At 42.8% G+C, this 24,518-nt stretch overlaps 1 protein-coding gene across 3 annotated transcripts in view; it reads right to left on the minus strand.

Annotated features, from left to right (window-relative positions):
- Positions 1 to 24,197, minus strand: part of CGNL1 (cingulin like 1) — a 121,548-nt gene extending 97,351 nt beyond the window's left edge. The window contains exons 1-2 of one of the 3 annotated variants that reach the window (XM_073303763.1): positions 23,854 to 24,196; positions 16,733 to 16,850 (exon numbers count right to left, since the gene is read on the minus strand). The gene's annotated coding sequence lies outside the window, so the exon portion shown is untranslated. Of the gene's footprint in view, positions 1 to 16,732; positions 16,851 to 23,853 lie in introns of all 3 variants that reach the window. The other 2 variants (XM_073303764.1, XM_073303762.1) reach the window with 2 other exon arrangements.
- Between the last annotated feature and the right edge of the window lie 321 nt (positions 24,198 to 24,518).

The following is a 24,518-nucleotide window of genomic DNA, read 5'->3' on the forward strand; positions in this document are numbered from 1 at the left end:
AATATTTTAGTTTTTTAACTTACCCAAAACATTTAGTTTAAAATCAGTTCAACAAAACAGTTAGCTGCATATCCATATCAGCTCAATCATGTACAGGAGTTGTCGTTCAGGCCCCATATTCTCCTATGGGCCAGGCTCCATGGGGGACTACCTCTCCCAGAATTGCAATGCAGCTTTCCCTTTGACCGAGCTGTGTGTGTTACCACCATGGGAGTCACATGACTCTAGGTTCCTTATGGGAGATATATAGTCCAGCCATGGAGCCTGGCCCACAGGGGAGAATGGGAGCATCAGGCTTCTGAATTGCATCTCTCCTAAGGCAATGTGCCACTATGGGAAAATGCAGTTCAATATCGAACTGACTCAAAACAGTTTTCTTTAAACAACTATTTCTTTAAATTATCCATTTTCTTTACATTACTAATACTCAATCCATTAGTTAGAATGTCAGTACACCTGTCACCAGGTGACAATACAGGAGACTTATCTATTGGCCTTGCTTACTGCAAAAATTAAAGCTTTATTTTTTAATTGTAACCTCCTGACTTTTTCCTACAACACACTGAATTATGATGTATTACTGTCATGCTATTAATTTTATATTATTAAATAAAAAAGCCATCATTTTAAGCCAGAAAAAAGGACATTTCCAAATACACCAAATGTTAATCAAAAGCAAATCTGTAATTAAATTAAATTCTACCAATTTATAAACCATCATGAATCTAAAATGTAATTGTGAATACAATTTATTCTTCTGTAATTTTTCTGTTTCTATTCATCCTGGTCTACATACAGATTTTGTTATCAATATAATAGCGTTAGCTGGGGCTGGGTTGTTGTTTTTTTAATGGAAATAATTATACTAGTACAATCTCCAATGTAGATACAGTTATACCAATATCAGTGTGCTTATATTAATATAAACTTATTTCCCTTCTAGTACAAGATAAGCTATAGAAGTATAAAACACTTTTATCCAGTATAATGGCACCCACACTTGCCGGGTTCTACTACTTTAGCTGAACCGGATAGTTAAAGCAGTACAACTTCTCTGTATGTACAAGGCCCTAATGGATCTTCGAATACTAAAAAAAAACCCCAAACCCAAACTCTAAACACTTATCTCAGTATTAATTGTATATATATGCTCACATTCAATTTCTCCTTTGATTTTCTCCCAAACTTACAAAAGAATTGAAGAGAAATGTGTACCCAGCTATGCTACTAAGTAGAATTTTGTCTTCTACTGCTAATGCTGATTTTGTATAATCCTGTTAAAGTACAACCAAAAAAATGGCAACAACTATAGCTGAATAATATGGGGACACTTACAGGTTCTAAAAGAAGTTTGTACTTTCAAGTACAATAGCTGGTTTGTATCCAAACATCTGATACGACCCACCCTTTCTCCACAAGAGGTTTTTCGTTGTTTTACTACATTTTCCTCCAATTGTGAATCTTGAAAGCTTTTTATTTTGTTCCAAAAGAAATTATCTTAATACAGCTCAATGATATCATTGTTGTGTAAATAAATAGAGTATCCTGTACATATTTTTAGAAGCCTAGAGGCAAAATCTGAAGTTTGTAAAAGAAAGTCTTTCAGAAAATCTTTCTTACAGAAATGTAAACAAAGACTGCTCTCAGTCTGTTTAGGGATGCTTTGCCAGTGCTGCAAGGACACAAAACGTCTTTATATTCCTTAAAGGGTGATAAAAAACAAATTCCTTCAAAGAGAACCTGAGGCCTTGTCTACATACAATAATTGTACTGCTTAAATAATATTGGTTATAGTTAAAGCTGTACAACATCCCTTGTGTGAATCGCAGTTATACCAGTATATAGTTTATTTGGATTCAGAAACAAGAATAAACTACATCAGTAGAAGGCACCTTTGTACCAGTACACCTGTATTCACACTAGGGGATAAACTCGTATAACTATATCAGTAAATAAAGAAATAAATTTTCTACCCATAACTGACATAGTTATGGTCCTGGGGCCAGTTTTGTTCAATATCTTCATTAATGATCTGGAGGATGGCGTGGATTGCACCCTCAGCAAGTTTGCAGGTGACACTAAATGGGGAGGAGAGGTAGATACACTGGAGGGTAGGGATAGGCTACAGAGAGACCTAGACTAATTAGAGGATTGGGCCAAAAGAAATCTGATGAGGTTCAACAAGGACAAGTGCAAGTCCTGCACTTAGGATGGAAGAATCCCATGCACCACTACAGACTAGGGACCGAATGGCTCGGCAGCAGTTCTGCAGAAAAGGACCTAGGGGTTACAGTGGACGAGAAGCTGGATATGAATCAACAGCGTGCCCTTGTTGCCAAGAAGGCCAACGGCATTTTGGGAGGTATAAGTAGGGGCATTGCCAGCAGATCGTGGGATGTAATCATTTCCCTCTATTCGACATTGGTGAGGCCTCATCTGGAGTAGTGTGTCCAATTTTGGGTCCCACACTACAAGAAGAATGTGAAAAAATTGGAAAGCATCCAGCAGAGGGCAACAAAAATGATTAGGGGGTTCCAAAGAGGATGGATCTAGACTGTTCTCAGTGGTAGCAGATGACAGAACAAGGAGTAATGGTCTCAGTTGCAGTGAGGAGGTTTAGGTTGGATATCAGGAAAAACTTTTTCACTAGGAGGGTGGTGAAGCACTGGAATGCATTACCTAGGGAGGTCGTGGAATCTCCTTCCTTAGAGGTTTTTAAGGTCAGGCTTGACAAAGCCCTGGCTGGGATGATTTAGTTGGGGATTGGTCCTGCTCTGAGCAGGAGGTTGGACTAGATGACCTCCTCAGGTCCCTTCCAACTCTGATATTCTATGATTATACTGGGACAACTGTGTCTAGACCAGGCTTTATAAAAAGAGCTTTATATAACCATTCATCTAAAATAGTATACAAGGCTGATTCCTTGGATAGAGAACAAATGTTTGTAGCCTGGAACAAGCGAATGGGGATTATCCACACTAGACTTTACAGACACGTTTGGCACCTCGAGTTAATGGGTAATCAATTAACTTGAGGTACAAAAGTCTACTGGAGACAAGCCTGGGGACCTATCCCAATAGGTAGTTTTAGTACCCAAACAGCATCATAGAATCATAGAATATCAGGGTTGGAAGGGACCCCAGAAGGTCATCTAGTCCAACCCCCTGCTTGAAGCAGGACCAATTCCCAGTTAAATCATCCCAGCCAGGGCTTTGTCAAGCCTGACCTTAAAAACCTCTAAGGAAGGAGATTCTACCACCTCCCTAGGTAACGCATTCCAGTGTTTCACCACCCTCATAGTGAAAAAGTTTTTCCTAATATCCAATCTAAACCTCCCCCACTGCAACTTGAGACCATTACTCCTCGTTCTGTCATCTGCTACCATTGAGAACAGTCTAAAGCCATCCTCTTTGGAACCCCCTTTCAGGTAGTTGAAAGCAGCTATCAAATCCCCCCTCATTCTTCTCTTCTGCAGGCTAAACAATCCCAGCTCCCTCAGCCTCTCCTCATAACTCATGTGTTCCAGTCCCCTAATCATTTTTGTTGCCCTTCGCTGGACTCTCTCCAATTTATCCACATCCTTCTTGAAGTGTGGGGCCCAAAACTGGACACAGTACTCCAGATGAGGCCTCACCAATGTCGAATAGAGGGGAACGATCACGTCCCTCGATCTGCTCGCTATGCCCCTACTTATACATCCCAAAATGCCATTGGCCTTCTTGGCAACAAGGGCACACTGCTGACTCATATCCAGCTTCTCGTCCACTGTCACCCCTAGGTCCTTTTCTGCAGAACTGCTGCCTAGCCATTCGGTCCCTAGTCTGTAGCTGTGCATTGGGTTCTTCCGTCCTAAGTGCAGGACCCTGCACTTATCCTTATTGAACCTCATCAGATTCCTTTTGGCCCAATCTTCCAATTGGTCTAGGTCCTTCTGTATCCTATCCCTCCCCTCCAGCGTATCTACCACTCCTCCCAGTTTAGTATCATCCGCAAATTTGCTGAGAGTGCAATCCACACCATCCTCCAGATCATTTATGAAGATATTGAATAAAACCGGCCCCAGGACCAACCCTTGGGGCACTCCACTTGATACCGGCTGCCAACTAGACATGGAGCCATTGATCACTACCCGTTGAGCCCGACAATCTAGCCAGCTTTCTACCCACCTTATAGTGCATTCATCCAGCCCATACTTCCTTAACTTGGTGACAAGAATACTATGGGAGACCGTGTCAAAAGCTTTGCTAAAGTCAAGAAACAATACATCCACTGCTTTCCCTTCATCCACAGAACCAGTAATCTCATCATAAAAGGCGATTAGATTAGTCAGGCATGACCTTCCCTTGGTGAATCCATGCTGGCTGTTCCTGATCACTTTCCTCTCATGCAAGTGCTTCAGGATTGATTCTTTGAGGACCTGCTCCATGATTTTTCCAGGGACTGAGGTGAGGCTGACTGGCCTGTAGTTCCCAGGATCTTCCTTCTTCCCTTTTTTAAAGATTGGCACTACATTAGCCTTTTTCCAGTCATCCGGGACTTCCCCGGTTCGCCACGAGTTTTCAAAGATAATGGCCAGTGGCTCTGCAATCACAGCCGCCAATTCCTTCAGCACTCTCGGATGCAACTCGTCCGGCCCCATGGACTTGTGCACGTCCAGCTTTTCTAAATAGTCCCTAACCGCCTCTATCTCCACAGAGGGCTGGCTATCTCTTCCGCATTTTGTGATGCCCAGCGCAGCAGTCTGGGAGCTGACCTTGTTAGTGAAAACAGAGGCAAAAAAAGCATTGAGTACATTAGCTTTTTCCACATCCTCTGTCACTAGGTTGCCTCCCTCATTCAGTAAGGGGCCCACACATTCCTTGGCTTTCTTCTTGTTGCCAACATACCTGAAGAAACCCTTCTTGTTACTCTTGACATCTCTGGCTAGCTGCAGCTCCAGGTGCGATTTGGCCCTCCTGATAACATTCCTACATGCCCGAGCAATATTTTTATACTCTTCCCTGGTCATATGTCCAACCTTCCACTTCTTGTAAGCTTCTTTTTTATGTTTAAGATCCGCTAGGATTTCACCATTAAGCCAAGCTGGTCACCTGCCATATTTACTATTCTTTCGACTCATCGGGATGGTTTGTCCCTGTAACCTCAACAGGAATTCCTTGAAATACAGCCAGCTCTCCTGGACTCCTTTCCCCTTCAAGTTAGTCCCCCAGGGGATCCTGGCCATCCGTTCCCTGAGGGAGTCGAAGTCTGCTTTCCATCAGGCCCACATGCTCCAGCAATGGGCACATAATAGATTTTTTTAAAATCAGTAAATGCAATATATGCTGTTTGTTTCCTCATGTTTCTGCTTATTTACCTTCAGTTCAAAATATTATTCTACATTTTTTTCCCCCTTCATTTTACAGATCGAGTCCCTTAGCCCAGTTTTCACTACAAACTCAGGAAATTCAGTTAAGGTTTCAATTAAAAGCAACCCAAATATGTTTAGAAGTCTTAATTATGCATTTCCCTGCTTTAATATGCTTGGATATCTTTTAACTGTAACTAACTTTGCATTCCCTTGGGTTTGTAATTCTTGGTTTGGGTTGGGGATAATTACAATATCATGGTAATGATTTTTACCTTTAAGTTACTGATCTTGACTCTCAACATTAACTCCATTTGAATGTAGTTTTTGTCTAGGAATTGGCTGCTTTTTAAATTTATACACAAACACAAAACAAGAAACCCAAAAATAGTTTTTACCATGTGGTATTCTAGTTGAAATGGGCTTGCAGCTGCTTTGCCCATCATCAAAGTAGTACAAAGCAGCCAAAGTGTTCCAAAGCAGCCGAAGTGTACCAGTAAGTCTGGCACTTAACTGGCATCCGGTGTACTTATTTAGAGAACTGTGTAGTGAAGTCAGCACTATATGAAGGGATGGGAAAGCCTAGTCCCAGAGTCCCAATGTTTCTGTGCTTGTGGGGCTCCCCACCCACACCTCCCTCTGTCTCTTCAGCAGTGCTAGCTCTTTGTACACAGAAGTTGAGGCAGCAGCGCTATGAGGTGCCTTTCAAGCACTGATGGCCAAGCTAGCATGTAACTATGGAACCCTTAAAGAACAGCGACAGTTGGGCCAAGTAATATGCCGTAAGAATTATGAACACATGCACATCTCCCTTATATCACTGACTCATCACAACCAGTAGAAGTTTGGCATGCAAATTAGATGCACAAGAAGGGTGGGATTCATTCAGTTGCCTCTGCTGTCACAATAGACCCCATGTCTTTTGAACGGAGTTATTCGTAGCCTATACAGTTTTAACGAATAGGTACAACAATCATCAATAATTCAGCTTAACTACAAGCAATTTTTTCACATATAGCCTATGCACAAGATTGTAATGCATATTAACCATATGGAAAATTTGAAGGGCCTGTGTTATTCCATTACTAAGATCATTCGGGACAAAAAAAGACTGATAGATGCTTAAAGGCCCATTTTAAAATTAATTTTAACTCAACTCAATTAATGGATTCACTTGTTCTCAGAAAATTCATTCTATACTTGATGAGTACTTCCTATAATTTTGGGGAGACTATGCTGTATTTTTCATAAATAATAAAAGTTGAATCCTTAAATTCAAAATGGAACGCAATCTTCTATGTACACACACATATACTTTAAACACACAAACACACACACATATACATATATGGTGTTGTGTGCCTCTGTAATCATTACAGTTCAGTATTTATGCAAGTTATCTTGTGGATTTCTTTCACCTGTTAGTCATTCAGACACAAATAATAAATCCCAGTTTCCTTGAATGTTCAGAGATATATTACTGTTTGTTTAGACATTCCCCAGGCATCAGGGGAAAGAAACAGATACACCCAGCAAAAAGCTTCAGCAAATTCTTTCCCCTCATTAAAACTGAGAACTTTTCCTCATAGTTTGATTCACCAAAGCAGGGCAACACTGTCTACCACACTGGTGCCATCACAGAAGAAATCAAACTTATTTTTCATTGCCATTACCAAATCTTGATTAAAATTACTGCATTTGTTTTTCAGATCTTTCTCTTCTCTTTACGCCTCTGTGTCCCCTTCATTTCTTCAGCTGGGGATCATTCTCATTTCTCTGGGGTTAAACTGTCTTAATTATCATTGTATTCTTTAAACTCTTAACTTCATATCGGCTAGTTCCTTTTAACTAAATCAACCATGCAATTTTAAACACGCAAACCTGGCTGGATTAAGGACTAAGCACAATAGGCCTATGCCTAGGGCCCTAAACTCAGAGATCATAAGACAATGAAATGACATCATCACACTCAGCCAACATGTCACAACAGACCTAGAAGGCATAGGACAGCATTTCTAAAACTGGGGGTCCCGACTAAAAAAGGTTCATTGGAAGGGGGCCGTGAGAGTGGCGGCTGCTGCTGGCAATGCCACCGTTACTTCTGCGCTGCTGCTTAAGGTTGCCAACTTTCTACTTACACAAAACTGAACATCCTTGCCCCGCCCCCTGCCCCACCTGTTCTCCTCCCCGCCCCCTCCCTGAGGCCCTGCCCCCACTCACTCCATCCACCCCTTTCTCTGTCGCTCACTCTCCCCACCCTCACTCACTGGCTCACTTTCACCGGGCTGGCTCAGGGGGCTGGGGTGCAGGAGGGGGTGAGGGCTCCGTTTGGGGGTGCAGGCTCCGGGGTGGGACCAGAAATTAGGAGTTCAGAGTGTGGGAGGGGGCTCCAGGCAGAGTCGGTGGGTTGGGATGCGAGAGGGGGTGCGGGCTTCGGCTGGGGTGGGGCCAGGGATGAGGGGTTTTGGGTGCAGGAGGGGGCTCCAGGCTACGGAGGTGGAGCCAAGGGGTTCAGAGTATGGGAGGGGGCTCCGGGCCTAGGCAGAAGGGTTCGGAGGGCAGGAGGCGGATCAGAGCTTGGGGAGTGAAGGCTCTGGGGTGGGTCTGGGGATGAGGGGTTTGGAGTATGGGAGGGTGCTCTAGGCTGGGATCAAGAGGTTCAGAGGGCAGGAGGGGGATCAGGGCTGAGGCCAGGGCCCAGGAGGGGGGTCGGGATGCGGGCTTCAGGCAGCACTTACCTCTAGCAGCTCCCAGAAGCAGCAACATGTCCCCCCTCCAGCTCCTACACAGAGGCGTGGCCAGGCGGCTCTGCGCACTGCCCCGTCCACAGGCACCGCCCCCGTAGCTCCTATTGGCCGCAGTTCCCGACCAATGGGAGTGGTGCTTGGGGCAGTGGCAGCATCTGGAACCCACTGGCTGCCCCTACATGTAGAAGCCAGAGTGGGGGACATGCTGGTTGCTTCCTGGGAGCGGCGCGGAGGCTAGCAGAGAGCCTGCTAGCCCCGCTGTACAACGCTGTCAATCGGATAGTCAACGGCCTGGTCAGTGGTGCTGATCAGAGCCACCAGGATCCCTTTTTGATCGGGTTTCGGGTCGAAAACCAGGCACCTGGTCACCCTATGCTACTGGCGGTGGCACTTCCTTCAGAGCCAGGCAGCCAGACAGTGAATGTGGAGAACCGATTTAAGAGTCTGCCTCAGTTCCCTGGAGTTGCGATTGAAAAAACTTTGTGCTTCAAAATAGCAGCACCCCTCACATTAGGTGTCCAGATACTTGTTTGTATATAGTTGTGTATAAAGCAACAGGCCTTGGACAATGCTATGGTTATTGCCACAATCACTGGAAAAGGCTTCCAGCTCTCCAAACTGTACCCTGTTGCCAATTTTCTTTTTTCAAAAACTGTGTTTCTTAAATACCCACATATTTATTCATAAAAACTGTTGGTTTACACTTTTTTAAAGGCTTCAGCACCTTCCACTGGAGGGATAATGATTACACGCTTCATTTAGTGCTCCTATGAGTATATACAGTGATTTGCTAACACTTTTTTGGGTGGGGGGGAGGAAGTGGGGGGAGAGTTATCATCACAGCCTGAAGTATTTTCAAAGCGGGACCCAGCAAAAATGTTTGAGAACCCCTGGTCTAACCTGTTCTTAACTCCAGTAGTGGGGATTCCACAGCCTCCCTTGGTAACCTATTTAGTGCTAAACTATTCTTGAAGTTGGAAAGTTTTTCCTAATATCTAACCTAAATCTTCCTTGCTGCAGATTAAGCTTATTACTTCTTGTCCTACCTTCAATGAACACAGAGAACAATAGATCACTGTCCTCTTTACAATAACCCTTAACATATTTTAAGATTGTTATCAGGTCCCTCCTCAGTCTTCTTTTCTCAAGACTAAACATACCCAGTTTTTTTAATCTTTCTTCATAGCTCAGGTTTTCTAAACCTTCTAACACTTTTATAGTTCGTCTCTGGACTCTCTCCAATTTGTACACATCTTTGTGAAAGTTTGGCATCCAAAACTGGACACAGCACTCAAGCTGAGACCTTACTGGAGCAAGTAGAGTGGAATGAACCTCTCAGGTCCCAGGTACAACACTCCTGTCAATACACCCAGAATATTAGCCTTTATCACAACTACATCACATAATTGGCTTATAGTAAATTTGTGATCCACTATAACCTCCAGATCCCTTTCAGCAGAACTACCACTTAAATGTAGTTGTTCATTTGATTTTTCTTTCTTAAGTGCAGTACTTTGCACTTGACTTTACTACATTTCATCTTGCTCATTCCAGACCAATTCTCCAATTTATCAAGGTCCTTTTAAATTCTAATCCTGTCCTCCAAAGTGCTTGCAAACCCTCCCTGCATAGTGTCATCTATAAATTTTATTAGCATACTCTCCACTGTTATCCAAGTCATTAATTAAAATATTGAACGACCTCTTATCTACTCCTTTCTTTTTTTTAAATAGATCATGGTGTATCTTTTCTTGTCTTGTTTTCAGTGCTGGTATTTGTCTCTCCCACCACATCAAATATTCCTCTCTCTTTCTTTCCATATGTAGTGTGATCTAACTTCCTCCTCTATATTTTCTGTCCTCTTCCCCCACTATCAAGCTATAAATTAGGAATAATAATAAATAGCAGCAGCATTCTCCAGGTTGGAGGGAGAAATAAAACAAGGAAACAGACTCTGAGGAGAGGTCTAACACAGTTTTTGGATTGGTATAACCCCTAGGGTGGATGCAGTTCTACTAGTATAAAGGTGACTTTTACCAGTATAACTTATTCGCCTTCATGAACAAGAATAAGCTATAACCATATAACTACCTTTATACCAATGTGCATCCCACAGGATTTGTATTGCTTTAACTATGCTGGTAGAAGTAAAGCAGTCCAAATTTTGGATGTAGACAATTAAAAAATGCAAGAAAAGATAACCCATGATCTATAATAGGAAATAAGAGAGCAAGTGGAGTGATGCCTGAAAGAAAGGAATATTTAGCAAGACAGGTAATCAATTACAAATAATAAACAATAAAAGTTCATTCCATAGATAGCTGTCATTAATGGTAACATTTTCAGTCAGTCTATTGTAAATGGTACACATTGTTTTATTTCTTTAAATTACAGGGACAGTGGCTGCATAGATATTTTTCACCTTGGCTAATGGCTTAGAAACTTTCGCCACCATAAAAACGTCAGTTAGGAGTGGCATTCCCGCCCCCTGCCCTGCCCCCAACATTCCTATGCCAGCAAAAGTCCTTGTGTAGACAGTTCTGTTGGCATAAGAGTGCTTTTGCTGGTATAGCTTATTTCACTTACAAAACTGGTGTAAACTATACCAGCAGAAATGCCTTTATGCTAGTATAATCTATGTTTAGAGTAGGAGAGTTTGTCAGTATCTCTATGCCAGTATGGTTATACAGGCAAACCTTTTCTATTGCAGACTAGGCTGTAAGTCCTCAGACCAGTGTCAGGTAAATTAGTCAAGTCTTGCATGGAGCTTGATAGTGCTAAACCAACCCCCTGATTTGTATTCAGAAATAAAGGCTCCTGCTGCTGGAGCAACCTGGAGAGCACAGGTGTAACATTCTTTCCATGTGAGTAACACTAGTAACTAATGCCCCAGTCTTAAAAAGGACTGCATATAGCCACATTTGCTATAACCATGCTGAGCCCTTCAAAGGGGCTTAATGCAGCTAGTATAAGGTTCTCATCACTGAAAGTAGCTCCCCCTGCCCCGCCCAGTAAAGCTCAAACTTTATCACTTTTGCATATGATGCCTTTTTACTTTGAAACTAAGAAAAATCTGTTCATCCATGTTTGTATTAACATAACGGTAATAAGTATGTGTGTTCACATGTGTATACTTTTCTACTTGAAGTCTTAAAAATCTGTTTATTGCCCTAAGATAGCTCAAAAAGTGCTAAAACTTTCCAAATGGTTGCTTCTTGCTGATAACTATTTTCTGGGAAAGGTGCGTGTGTGTGTTTTAATACTGAATTTATGAGCATTGCCATTTTTACCCAACTAGTCACACTTTCATTGTTATAGTATCTGTACTTATAGTTTTTAATTCTATGTTTATGCATCATTAGAATGGTGAATGTGTCTAATGTAAAATTGAGGATTCCTAGATTCCTGCCTTCTGGAGTCTGTTATGCACAGATCTTTGAGTGTCACAGGGCTATCTGAATATTAATAACTTTTAGCATTCCTGCATGGCAGAGCATGGGAGGACCCTGTACAAGTCAGTGAATGTGCTAATGACTCAGACATCTTCTGGTGTGACCAACCACATTGAGTTTTTGTCTTTTAAATGAAAGTACTTTGCAGAAAGTCTCACCATCACTTTCCCCTAGGACAGAATGGAATGCTACATTTGTCTTCTAATACAACAAAATATGTTATAAAATAAGTGGACATGAAAAAGGCACCCTTATTACATCATATCTGAAATTAAGGTTTACATTCTAAATTGAATAGTGTGTCTCAGCAGGACAAATAATGGAACAATGTAATTCAAATACAGCGGATCCAATGTTTAGAGGCACATGTGAAAAAATAAGTATTTAAAGTGTATTTAAAATGTTTGGCTGTGGATTTCATCATCCATTCCATTCTACTTAAAATAGAACTACACTTGGATAAACTCCTTCAATGAGACTGCCAACCCTGTTGGCAGAGATGGTACACGGTCAAAGCAAATTCACTGTGCTCTAATCCCAAACACTGGGGACTCCATGACTACCACTTCACTAAATCTTCTACCCATGCAGTCCTCCTGCTAGTTTCTCAAGTTTAAACATTAAATTGCAATATTCAACCACAGTGAAAAATTTTGCCATTTAGATTTATCTCCACTAACACACAGCTGAGGTCAAAATAGATTCTGAAGTTTGTTAATCTGCTCAGACGAACATGTCTGAAATAATTATTCCATGAGCAAGTAATATTTTCCACTTATGGCAGCATAAATAGTAACCCAACAATCTCTGTTGGGGTTAGAAAAATCCCTTCACCTGAGGCGAATAGGAAACATTTTTTGGTAAATTTTCATCTACAGAATCTAAGCTTTCAAGAAAGAAAGAAACCTAAAACAGCAGTAAAATTAATAAAGTGCTGTCTTCCTGAGTCTGCAACCAGCCAGCCCCAGTTCCTCTGCTGCTACTATTGCTTTACCAGCATGCAAAAGAGGGGAAACCAATCACCATTGGTTCTCACTGTTGTTACTGAAGAATCTGTTGGCATCAGTGAACCTGACAGGAATTTTGTTAATTTCTCTGCAGTGTGAGGATAAGCAGCAAAGTAGGAAAGAGAACTGTTCATTGAGGAGATTTATCCCAGATCTTGTGTCAGAATCAGAGTACCATAGTCCCCCTTTTCCCACTCAGCCTCCTAGGGTATGTCTACACTGCAGATGGGAGCAAGCCTCCCAGTTTGGGAAGACAGACTCATGCTAGTGGAGCTCAAGCTAGTGCGTCAAAAATAGCAGTATGGATGTTACAGGTTGGAACTAAGGCTCTCAAGTCCACCCTAGGTTCAGAAAGTGGGGGCCAGGAGAAATCAAAGAAAAAGAATGCTCTTTCTCCAGAAAGAAAAACGCATCCTGGCAGGACAGACTTTAAATTTATCAGACACCCACTTGCCAAAAAGATGCAAGTCATCAAAAATGATACAGGGACAGTACCTTGGGCTCCCACAGAAACACCTATGGAGGGGAACTCCATTGGAGGAAATCACCATCCACATCAGCATAAAGAAAAGGAGTACTTGTGGCACCTTAGAGACTAACAAATTTATTTGAGCATAAGCTTTTGTGAGCTACAGTTCACTTCATCGGTGTGTAGCACTGAGCAAGTCTGGAGGCTGCAGGAGCCCTGGGCTTCTGCCCCTGCAGACTTCCTCCTGGGACGGGACAGCTCTGAGAAGTTACTAAAGCCTTGAGGTATGTTTTTGTTCTTATTGTTTTCAAACTAATTTCCAAGATCTCAGGAGGGACAATTTTCATCCTCTTGGACTGCACATCCCTTCCCCCAGCGGAAACCTCTGCCGAGTTCGGAATAGGGGTGGGAATGGCAGCTGCCTGCATTCCCCCCATCCTTGAGCAGATTTAGAGAGCATGATCAGCACCCTAACAAGAACCCCAGCAACTGGGATTAGTTTCCCACCCGAGTGTTGCATTTGGATAACAATATTCCCCATCTTTAATACCAGTCTGTGGCTAGTACGTTTAGTCCTCTGGCTGTAGTTGACTAACCCGATTTCCAAGCCTTATGCCTGGATGGGTGCAAGAGGGTGGAAGAAAGACAGGGAGAAATGATGGGATAAATTAGAAAAGAAAAGCATGATATGAAAAGTATGATTTGGGGGAGAAATGGGAGAGGAAAAGAAAAAATAGGGGAGGAAGTAGAGAATGTAATTAATGTGTTGGGGAGGGGAAGACAAAGGAGTCAGAAGAAAGAGGGAAACAGGTCACTGAAGACAAAAGATAGGAAAAGACATGGTAGGAAAAACAGAAGTGATGTGGAATATAAGACCAAGAGAGATCCTTAGGGTGCAAGCTCCAAAGGGCAGGCACTGTGCCGTCTCACCTGTCTGGAAAGCACCTAACACAGGGGTGGGCAAACTACGGCCCAAGGGCTGGATCCGGCCCCTCAGGATTGCTCCTGGGGGAATGGGGAACCGTGGCCAATGGGAGCTTCAGGGGAGGTACCCACAGGCAAGGGCAGCGCACGGAGCCCTCTGCCCTCCCTCCCGCAGGGGACCCAGGGACGTGGTGCCAGCTGCTTCCCGGAGCGGTGTGGGGCACGGCCGGGGCAGGCAGGTAGCCTGTCCTGGCCCCGGTGCACGCCGCTGCCACCCCAGAGCTGCTCCAGGTATGCAGTGCTGGGCTGGAGCCCACACCCCGAACTCTTCCCACACCCTACACCCCAACTCCCTGCCCTGAGCCCCCTGCATGCACCCCAACCCCCTGCCATACCCCATACCCCTCCTGCACCCCAATCCCCTACCTCGCATCCCTCCTGCACTCCAAGCCCCGAGCCCCCTCCCTGCACCACTGCCCTGAGCCCCCCTGTGCACCCCCTCCTGCACCCCAACCCCCTTCCCTGAGCCACCTCGTACACCCCACACCCCTCCTAACAGACAGTGGGCAATAAATAAGGAAATAAATTAAACTGGGTTCCTCAAATAGTAATCAACAAATTATTTGAGGAATTTTACCAGTATTAATGTTGAATAATAATTCAACATACACTTTATTCACAGTATTCATCGAGCTCTGCAGCTTATCAGACTAGCTGGTGAAAATATTATCGGACAAATTCTGGTGCAGTGCTTTGAATGTACTAAAATATGTTACTACTTATAATAGTATTCACAATTTTTCAAATGTATTACACAGACAAAATGACTGAAAATGTTACAATTATATACAGTACACACCTGTCACTTTAAATTGCAGGATGCACAGCTTTGGGGAAGGAAGGGCATAGTCTTTGGATATTAGAGCACAGGTATTATTCACCCACTCTAGTAGGCTCAGTCCTCAGGCTAGTAGGTGTCAGTTAAGAGTTTCAAGCTGCGCTCCATAATCACAAACCCAAAGATCCCATTCAGTGATAACCACCATATGCCACAGACAATACACCATAACCTTAACTATGCCCTAATAGGGATGCCAGCTTTCCACTAATCCTTTAGCTAAACTCCCTACCACCACCACCAAACAGATCATTATCCTTTCTGCACAGTTCTGGAAAATCCTGTTTACTCACATTTGGAGTCTGGCATCCCTGCTGGGACAAAGTTAAGGTAGTAGTGTGCTATCAAAGATGCACAGTGGTGGTCTAGTAATGAAGTGTGTGTCTGTGAATGGAGGAGTAGAGGGCCATAATTTTTCATTTCTGTGTTTTTGTGCTTCACTATGTTATTTATAGACCAGACATAACTAATAAATAATGTAACATTACTGTGTATTAATTCTCCAGGTTTTTTAGACTGAGAAAATCTCTTCAATACAACAGTGGTTACTTTAGATGAGAATAGGATCTTTGTGAACATGTCCAGCCAGCTCAGGCACTCTGCTTTCATTAAGATACTTTTCTTCATGAAAAGACAGTGCTTTGTTTCAGATCTTCATCTACTACATAACGCAAATACTGTTGGCCTAGAAAATTCACTGTCATACACCATGTTATACCCTGAATCACTCAGCACTTTTCAGACTCAGGCTCAAAATGTGCCTTGTATTAGGGGCCTATTTTAAAATTTCCATCACAATACTGGCTGGAAGGACTAGACATTACTATTATGTCATTGTCACTGTGGTAATGGATTTAGAAGACAGACTGGTAAAATACGATGGTGTGTAGAGTGAAGCTAAGCCAATTTCTACTTTTGGCTAACTTCTAAGAAAAAGAACACAACTTTGCCCGAAAGAACACAGGGTACTTCCTTCATATTACACTTTAACTTCATGGCAAAGTTCAAAAATTCAGAGCTGATTTTAAGCCAGGCTTCATCAAAAAACCAAAAAACGTAACAATGCACTGAACGTGTCATTTATCAATATTAGTTATTAGGTAACCACAGTACAAGAGGTACCAATAAATATTACAGTAAAACTAAAAACAGATTCTGATATATGTTTTCAGGTTAGCTCTTTACTCTCTCCTTTTCGGTTTCCCAAATCCTCATGTGATGGACACATAACATACACTATAACTGGGGTAGGCAACCTGCGGCACGCGAGCTGATTTTCAGTGGCACTCACGCTGCCCGGGTCCTGGCCACCAGTCCGGGGGGCTCTGCATTTTAATTTAATTTTAAATGAAGTTTCTTAAACATTTTAAAAACCTTATTTACTTTAATATATAACTAAACTATTTTTGTATGTAAAGACTTATAGAAAGAGACCTTCTAAAAACGTTAAAATGTATTACTGGCCCACGAAACCTTAAATTACAGTGAATAAATGAAGACTCGGTACACCACTTCTGAAAGGTTGCTGACCCCTGTACTATAATAAACTTATTGTATATTTTACAGTTAGCAAACAAGTTACACCTCAATTTTCATTGTAAGCCCCACTCATAACTTTCTGAAAAACTCTTTTGGGCTGAAGCTTTCAATGCTTGATTTCAGTCCAAAGGTTTTGGGAATTTGCGAGCAAAATCTTTTCAATCACTTCCATTTACAGGATGAGGAGAAATCACTTACTCCCTTCTAGTACTATATAAACTTACATGAACAAGTAACTCAACATGCCTGAACTTTTAAAAGTTCAAACTTCATTTATAGTTAGTCCTCAATAAGAAACATGTCATCTGGAAATTTTGAAAAAATATGTTAACATTTTAAGTGCATTCACCTGTGCACAAGTGCAGTAAAATATTTCTATTAGGTTTTTGTTGTGTTATTGCCAGTTCGCAAACATTGCACAACTCCACAGTGCAACTGCAAGGGTTCGCTACCAAAGTCGTCTTCTTCTATATTTAAAAAGAAAAAAAAAACTTGCATTAATATACTGTAGGTAAAGACCCTGATCCTGCAAAGGCTTACATACACAAATAGTCTAACCATAGGACTCATATTTGTGTATGAATTTTAAAAAGCATCCAAAAAGTCAGGAAATGCAGATGTTAAGGTTTCAATAACTACTGTATATACTCATTCATTAGCCTGTTCGTTTATAAGCCGATCCCCCCAAGAGGGATAGGTAAAACTAGTAAAAACTGTATGACCCTTTCATAAGCTGACCCTATATTGCAGGAGTTGGTAAACTTTGACTCCCGGCCTGTCAGGGTAAGCCGCTGGCGGGTTGGGACATTTTGTTTACCTGGAGCGTCTGCAGGCATGGAGCCCCTCAGTTCCCTGTGGCCGCGGTTTGCCGTTCCCAGCCAATGTCACTTCCCGCAGCTCCCATTGGCTGGGAACGGCAAACCACGGCCACAGGGAACTGAGGGGCTCCATGCCTGCAGACGCTCCAGGTAAACAAAACAATGTATTAGATATTCAATTCAATGATTTCATAGAGTTTAAAATCATCACATTTTGGTGTAGACCCGTTTATAAGCCGACTCCAGCTCTTTGATGCATTACTTTTTTACCAAAAATATTCGGCTTATGAACGAGTATATACGGTATATTACATATGTAGCATTTTTTAATTAGTAGGCTGTTAGTGTATATTTAAGTTATACATTTATATGGACAAATTAACGTTGCAAACACAACCTGATTCTTTCATTTACTACTGTGAGAGTTTGACTTCACAACATTAATGCCATGTAGGTTTTTGCATATCATATAACAGTCTTATGTGAAGCTGGAGTGCAATTCCTACTGAAAGCATTAAATTACAAAATTAGTTTAAAAAATAAGTCTAGAATGTTGACAGAACAGATCATTTTGATGTTATATGAACCTAGGGTTCCTACGTGCTAAAATAATACAAATAATAACAGTAATATTATTTAAAAAGGAACTCATTATTTTTGTAATGAAAAGATTATTCTTGTCATCTACTGTCACAATATTACATAGTAAAGACACTACAATTAAAGTTTTGCTAGTGTTTCAATTATGAAATCCTTGTTTTCAAATTGTTATACACCATTTTAAATCACAGGTTTCTGCAGGTTCCTAGCCTTGACATATTTGATCAGTTTACAATACAAACAGCTAGTTTCCATAATAAGAACAGGAGGGGCACGGAAGCTTAACTTTGTGGCCTAGGCTAACTAATTGTCTTACTACCAGTTTGTAAAAACATTTATCTCATGTTACTCTATGACCAAAGGGTTAAGTATTCAAGTCAGAGGTCATGCCATTTCACCTTTACATTCCAGATGACATCGCAACCTCCAAGCAAACTAACTTTAACCCTGTTCCGCAAAAGATCCACTTTTAGCTATATAGGATGGGTAGGAATTGGAATAGACATTATACTCTTATTCACCATAAAAATATGTTTCATCCTGCTATTGAGGTAAACTTCTAGGACTGCACAGAAATGAAACTGATTGCATCCATGGCCCAGTTTGAGGAAGCCACCTATTAGGGTAAATCTATATTATGTTTTAAAACCTGCAACAGCGAGTCTCAAAGGGGCTCAGCGGCTGGGGAGAAGGGTGAGCTTCAGAACCCAAGTTCCATCCTGAGTCATAATGTCTATCCTGCTGGTTTTAGCGATGTAGCGCACGCCCATATATGTAGACCCGGGCTCTGAGACTCGCTGCTGCAGGTTTCAAAACGTAGCGTAGACATACCTTAGACTCAGAGAGTTACGTTCCATTTCTTCCAAATGTCCACTGTAAAGGGAAACCCACTGTGACACTCTACATGCCAGGGGAGCACTCTGTGACCCCCACATTCATCATTTGTATATAATTATGATATTGCATACAAAGCATTCCTTGTAAGGTATCATGGGAAAGGTTATGATCTGCTGAAATATACCGTTCCATCTAAATATATATATCGTTAAAACATATGAAATTATGAGAATTGTGTTATATGTTTGTCACTAAAATATGATGTTGCTTTGGGAAGCACCCAGACACTAGCTCCACAAAGACAATAACCAGGGGGATAACCAATGCCCAGGCAGGTGTCGAACAACCATCAGCAGCCGTCGTCCAGCAAGAGAGCTACAATGCAATGACTCACTTGTACAAGGTCACACCAGGGAAATTGCTCAACCTTGCCTGGTGACTCAGCAATGCCCACCAGACACGTCTGGACTTGTGTTCTCCAAGCACATGGACTAAGGGTATAAAACAGAACACAGTGGCCCCATGCTTGGCCTTTCCTCCTCTCCCACACCGATGCTGCAAACAACAAGGACACTGAGAGACTGAAGACTCCAACAGAGGAGACTGGCCCAGGTTTCAAGAGTGAAACCTGTGTACTATAAATTGCAATATCCAGTGGGGTGAGAAAACTGCTTAATCTAGATGTTGCCCAGTCTAATAGGGTCGAGAGTTTAGACTGCAAGCTTATACAGTATTTTATTTTAATTTGGTAACCACTCTGACTCTTTGCCTATCACTTAAAATCTATCTTTTGCAGTCAATAAAGTTGTTTTACTGTTTATCTTTACCAGTGAGTTTACCTTAAGTGTTTGGTAAATCTGCTCAAGTTTACAAAGGCTGGTATATATCCACATTCTATTGATGAAGTGGTGAACCAATTAATAAACTTGCACTGCTCATCTTGAGCAGTGTGCTTTTCTCTGTGTGATTATGAGTAGCTCTAGGAGCATTCATGCAATCTAGCAGCTGGATGTGGGGCTCTACATGCTGTTGTGCTGAGTGATAACAGCGCCTGGAGGGGTTTGCTGCTTGTCACTAGCAAAGCATTGTGAGAGACAGCCAAGGCTGGAGAGTTAAGGGGACATAGTGGTCCCACAGCCCCAGGTTGCACCCTGGGGATCCTGTCACACCCACATTCTAGTCATAAGTGCAATGTCAGGAACAATGATAGTGCAAGTCTGATAATCTAATAACACACATAACAAATATGATACGTGCTGCTTTGCTAGGAATTAATTTGGATAATATAAATGATTATACTATTTATTAGACTAACAAAAAATAAGTATTGTATTAAATAAAAGGAGCTAGTCTGTCATGGAGAATAAGAACATCTATTGTAAGCAGACAAATGCAATGCACATCCATAGACAGATCACCTCATCGGTAATTACCACAAGTTTGTGCATAATACATTTTTCCTGGCTGTGCTAATGAGGATACCCATTAGTCTTCCATTTCCAGTTTTACTTTTTACGTTATTGTAATCTATTTTAGATTACTGTTTTATACAGTTAGCATTGCACTGATGCTCAAGTAACATTTCATGTTCCCTGAGATTGATCCCATGAGTATGTATCCCAGAAAGAAACTTTTTAATTAAACAAATGCTTAGCAACTCTTGCAGAACTTTTTTGAATCTTAGAAATATGAAAAAAATTAAGCCATGAAGAAGATACCACCATTTCCTTTATCAGAAACCACTGCAGTGTGTGCAGAACTACACAAACACCAAATGTCAGAAGTAATCTGAAAGATAAACGCTCTTCAAAAACCATTTCTAAGCCACTTTAAAGAGATAACATTCTAGATACTTCAAAATATGTTTGCTCACATTATGCATACATAGCAGCACACTAAATATTTTCAAGTTATTTGTAGGTTCTTAGATACTACATTTTAAGATTATTATATTCTATTTTTACACTAAATGTTAAACATCTTATACTTAACTATACAGGTAATTATAACCTTGCTGAATGTTCCTTCTAAGATAGGTTTTAGAGGGGTAGCTGTGTTAGTCTGTTTCAGTGAAAACAACGAGGAGTCCTTATGCCCAAAAAAATTTGTTAGTCTGTAAGGTGCCACAAGGACTCCTTCTAAGATACACATTCATTGATAGCAGACATCTTGACACTTCTCAGAACAAAAACATATCACCTTTCATTACTGAAAAACAATTACAAATGTTTTCTTCCAAAGCAGACTTGTTAACCAAAAGCCAAGATTCCAGGAAAAAAACAAAACAAATACACAAAACTGAAAACACCACGTCTGCGAAAGACTCAAGAAAAACAATCCTAACTTTGGTGGAAATGCACAAACACACACCACTGAATACACTACACTCTACCATGACAACAAAAAAACCCAAAAATTATAATTAGAGATGAGGAAAATTATTATATCACCTAGTCCATTGCACTGGCTAATGCAAGATTCCTCCTTACTCAGTATCTCTTTGTGTTCAGTTAGTCTGACTTTATATCACTCCTGAAAATATACTTTTTCCACAAAGCTTTTCAGCAATAATCTACAAGTGGATAACATATATGTGAAAATAAAAAAACTATACTTCCTGAAATTCTGCCCTTCAGCCTAAATTAGCAAGCAAAGGCTAAGTTTAGTGGCAGTATTTGCAGCACAACACATCCTATCCATCCAAAACCCTAAAAGAACGGAAATAAGAACCTAAGAGGAAAGATTGTGCATTCTTTTCTACTTTCACATTGCCTGCAACAATACTGATAACACACTAACTCTCTATGAGGCTTTCATTTCCATCTCCAACAGATACCCAATGTAATCAAATTTGCAGTTTATCACAAAACTTTTTAATAGCGACCTCATATGCCTGTATCAATTATATCAACAAATCAGCACATCTGGCTGTCACACATGCCATGCTTTTGGGAAGCTTTTCTGGGTTTTGCATGAGACAATCCAGTGAAAAATTGCTAAAAGGGGTGATTTCTAAATTATTATTCTCTCTTAATTAATTCATTTTTAATCAAACCACCCTGAAAAATTCAAATCGTGCTCAAAGTTTATATTCTATGTTTTGGCATTGGCCATTTAAATAAGATTTTTACAAAATAAAGGTTAAACACTCCTATTAAACTGAACTTTGTAATGCAACCTTAACTATTGTGCAGCTATTCCATATAATTGAACTGATTTGTCAGAGTATGATCTGGCATACTGACTAATCCTGGCAACTGATCCACTCAGGTGTACCCTCACATCCATAAGGAGTCCTAAGGGCCCACTAGATCCATTTGCAGGATCCAGGTCTTATGTTGTACAATCATCAGGAGAGAGACCATGTCTTCTACATTTGTAGAAGTCAAGCACACTGGAGATGTTGAGGTAAAAAAAACAAAAACAAAAACCCATGTGTCTCCAAGTATGGACTTCCATTACTTCCCTCTGAATACTATTCCATTATTTGCAGCAATGATCCTTTTAAAAATTATTCTACCTTGCACAAAAATTCAGCTCATACAGCAAGAAAATTACATATTGCGGGGAAGTACAGGCTAGAGGTAAAAGCTGTGACAAATTGTTCTTCAGCCAGCTGCTGATGCTAATCCATATTCACCAGAGGCAGCATGGATCTCGCTATAAAGCTATCATCGTATACAACCACATACAACATATCATTCGCATGGTTAACTGGAAGAGGAATGAATGGGCAAATTATCTTCCAAGATTTTCCTATGCAAGTGAACACACACAAAGCAAGCACAATCCCCTTCTCAAAAATAAGTTAATTCATAGAATAAAAGGGAGATGAAGAAGTCAGGGGGTGCCCCCACTTCAGGAATCCCTGGAATCTGCAGAAGAATGTGTGTCTACAAGTTGGCACATCCCCCTCTCCACCAAAGGGTCATGGTTCAAGGGTGCTAAGATTATGCCCACACTAACCCTAGCCAACAGGCAGCCTAGTATGCAACTCCACACCCACACACTTCTGAGATACATGATAGCCCTACCTGTGTTCCCAGCAGCATGGGATCACATGAACTCATCTGAAATCTAAGGGCAGGGCCAACACCTCCCAGTACATTATTACTATAAGTATCACCAGTGAACTGCACAGCAGGTATGAAAATACAGTTCCTGCCCAGAGAACTTCACCAGAAGAAGGGGAAGTTGGTGAGACACAGGCCTGGTTTTCACTGACTTTATTTCCTTTATTTCATGCATCCGATGAAGTGAGCTGTAGCTCAGGAAAGCTAATGCTCAAATAAATTGGTCAGTCTCTAAGGTGCCACTAGTACTCCTTTTCTTTTTATTTCCTCCAAAATTCTCCCTGCTTTCCTTGCTATTACTGATTCAGCTCCACCAGTGGCAGCAGAAATTAGAGCTTGATTTCTCTTATTTAACATTTCTAGTGCCAGAGCCCCATTGTGCTAAGGGCCATAGGAACACACAGAGCAGGCTCTGCCCCAAAGAGCTTACATTCCTGCACAGCTGCGGCCAGGTAGCTACTAGCCTTTAACCCCTATACCACGTACAACAGTGGTAGAAACACCAGCGTCAGACAACACCGGCAATCCCACCTTTACAGTCCAGGTGGAGCTGACCCAGCGAAGCAATGCTAATGGGACACTTCAAGGCTGTCGTTGCCCTCCTGAAGCAATACTACCAAGGGTGCAATTAACAGCGCTTCCGGGGAGCCTCCCCATTTTTGTCAGATGAGTTTATAAGGAGTCTTGTGCTGAGTAGCTTGTTCCCGAGGGGAAGGACTCCACGTCCTTGGCCTTTGGGAAGAAGCCGGCGTAAAGGAGAGGAAGCCAGTGAGCACAGCAACTCGGAGCCACAGTGCAACTTCCCAGCAACAGCGACGCGTTCAGGCGCCCCACAGCCCATCCCCTTCCTTCTCCCGGGCAGCAGCGCCCAGGCCAGCACGGCCGCGCCCCCCGCCCCGGGCAGCAGACACCACCCCGTGCCCTGACCACCGAGGCCGCTCCCATCCGCCCCGGGCAGCAGTAAGTGCCCAGGCCAGCAGCGCGCCCTCCCTGCCCGGGGGCTGCAGGGCGCGGGAGCCGCTGGTGCCCGGGGAAGGGGGCTGCGGCCGGCCACGGCCCTTTCCGGGGGGAGTCGGTGACAGAGGCGCCCCGCGTGCCCCCCCGCCACCGCCTCGTCCCCGGCGCCGCTCGGGCGCTCTCACCTGCCCGCAGCCGGCTCCCCTCAGCGCCCTGCTCTCCGCCCGAACCAGGCACGACCGCGCTGAGGGCTGAGCACCGACTCCCCGCCTCCGCTGGCGGGGAGGGGGCCAGCCCGGCCAGGAGACCCCACCCCGAGCCAGGGAGGAGTCAGGGACGCCGCGGGGCCAGGCAGGTGAGGCGAGGGCGGGGCTCCCCGCTCGGGCAGGGCCGCGGGCCCTGGGGCTTCACAGGCGCTCCGAGCAGCGGGGGCTGCCCTGCCCCCACCGGAGCGGTGGCTCTTTGACCCGCGGTGCCCAGGCTGTGGTAGCCTGTGAGCGCCTCAGGCCAGAGCCCTTGGCTGCTGTGTGCGCACGTCTCGTGTCGTGCGGCGTGTGAGGAGTAACCCCTCGGTCCTGAGCCCTGCTTTGTTCACTGGCTTCAGCCCCTGTCCCACCAGGCTGCAGGAGCGTGGGGAGAACCACCTCCCCGAGAACCAGCCCCCGGGGCCCCAGCACACTCCGCTTTCGGCTGGTTAAAAGACCAGAGCTCCCTTTTCGCAGCTCTGGCCAGTCTCTGTTTAAAACACGGTTCCGTTCTATTAATTTCAAGGAATGTAAGACCCTGATAAGCGTACCAGGGCTCACGAGAACAGGGGAAGCACCGCAAGAATAGAGAAGGGTAAGTGCAA

Source organism: Lepidochelys kempii, chromosome 10, assembly GCF_965140265.1.
Source record: "Lepidochelys kempii isolate rLepKem1 chromosome 10, rLepKem1.hap2, whole genome shotgun sequence".
Classification (NCBI taxonomy): domain Eukaryota; kingdom Metazoa; phylum Chordata; order Testudines; family Cheloniidae; genus Lepidochelys; species Lepidochelys kempii.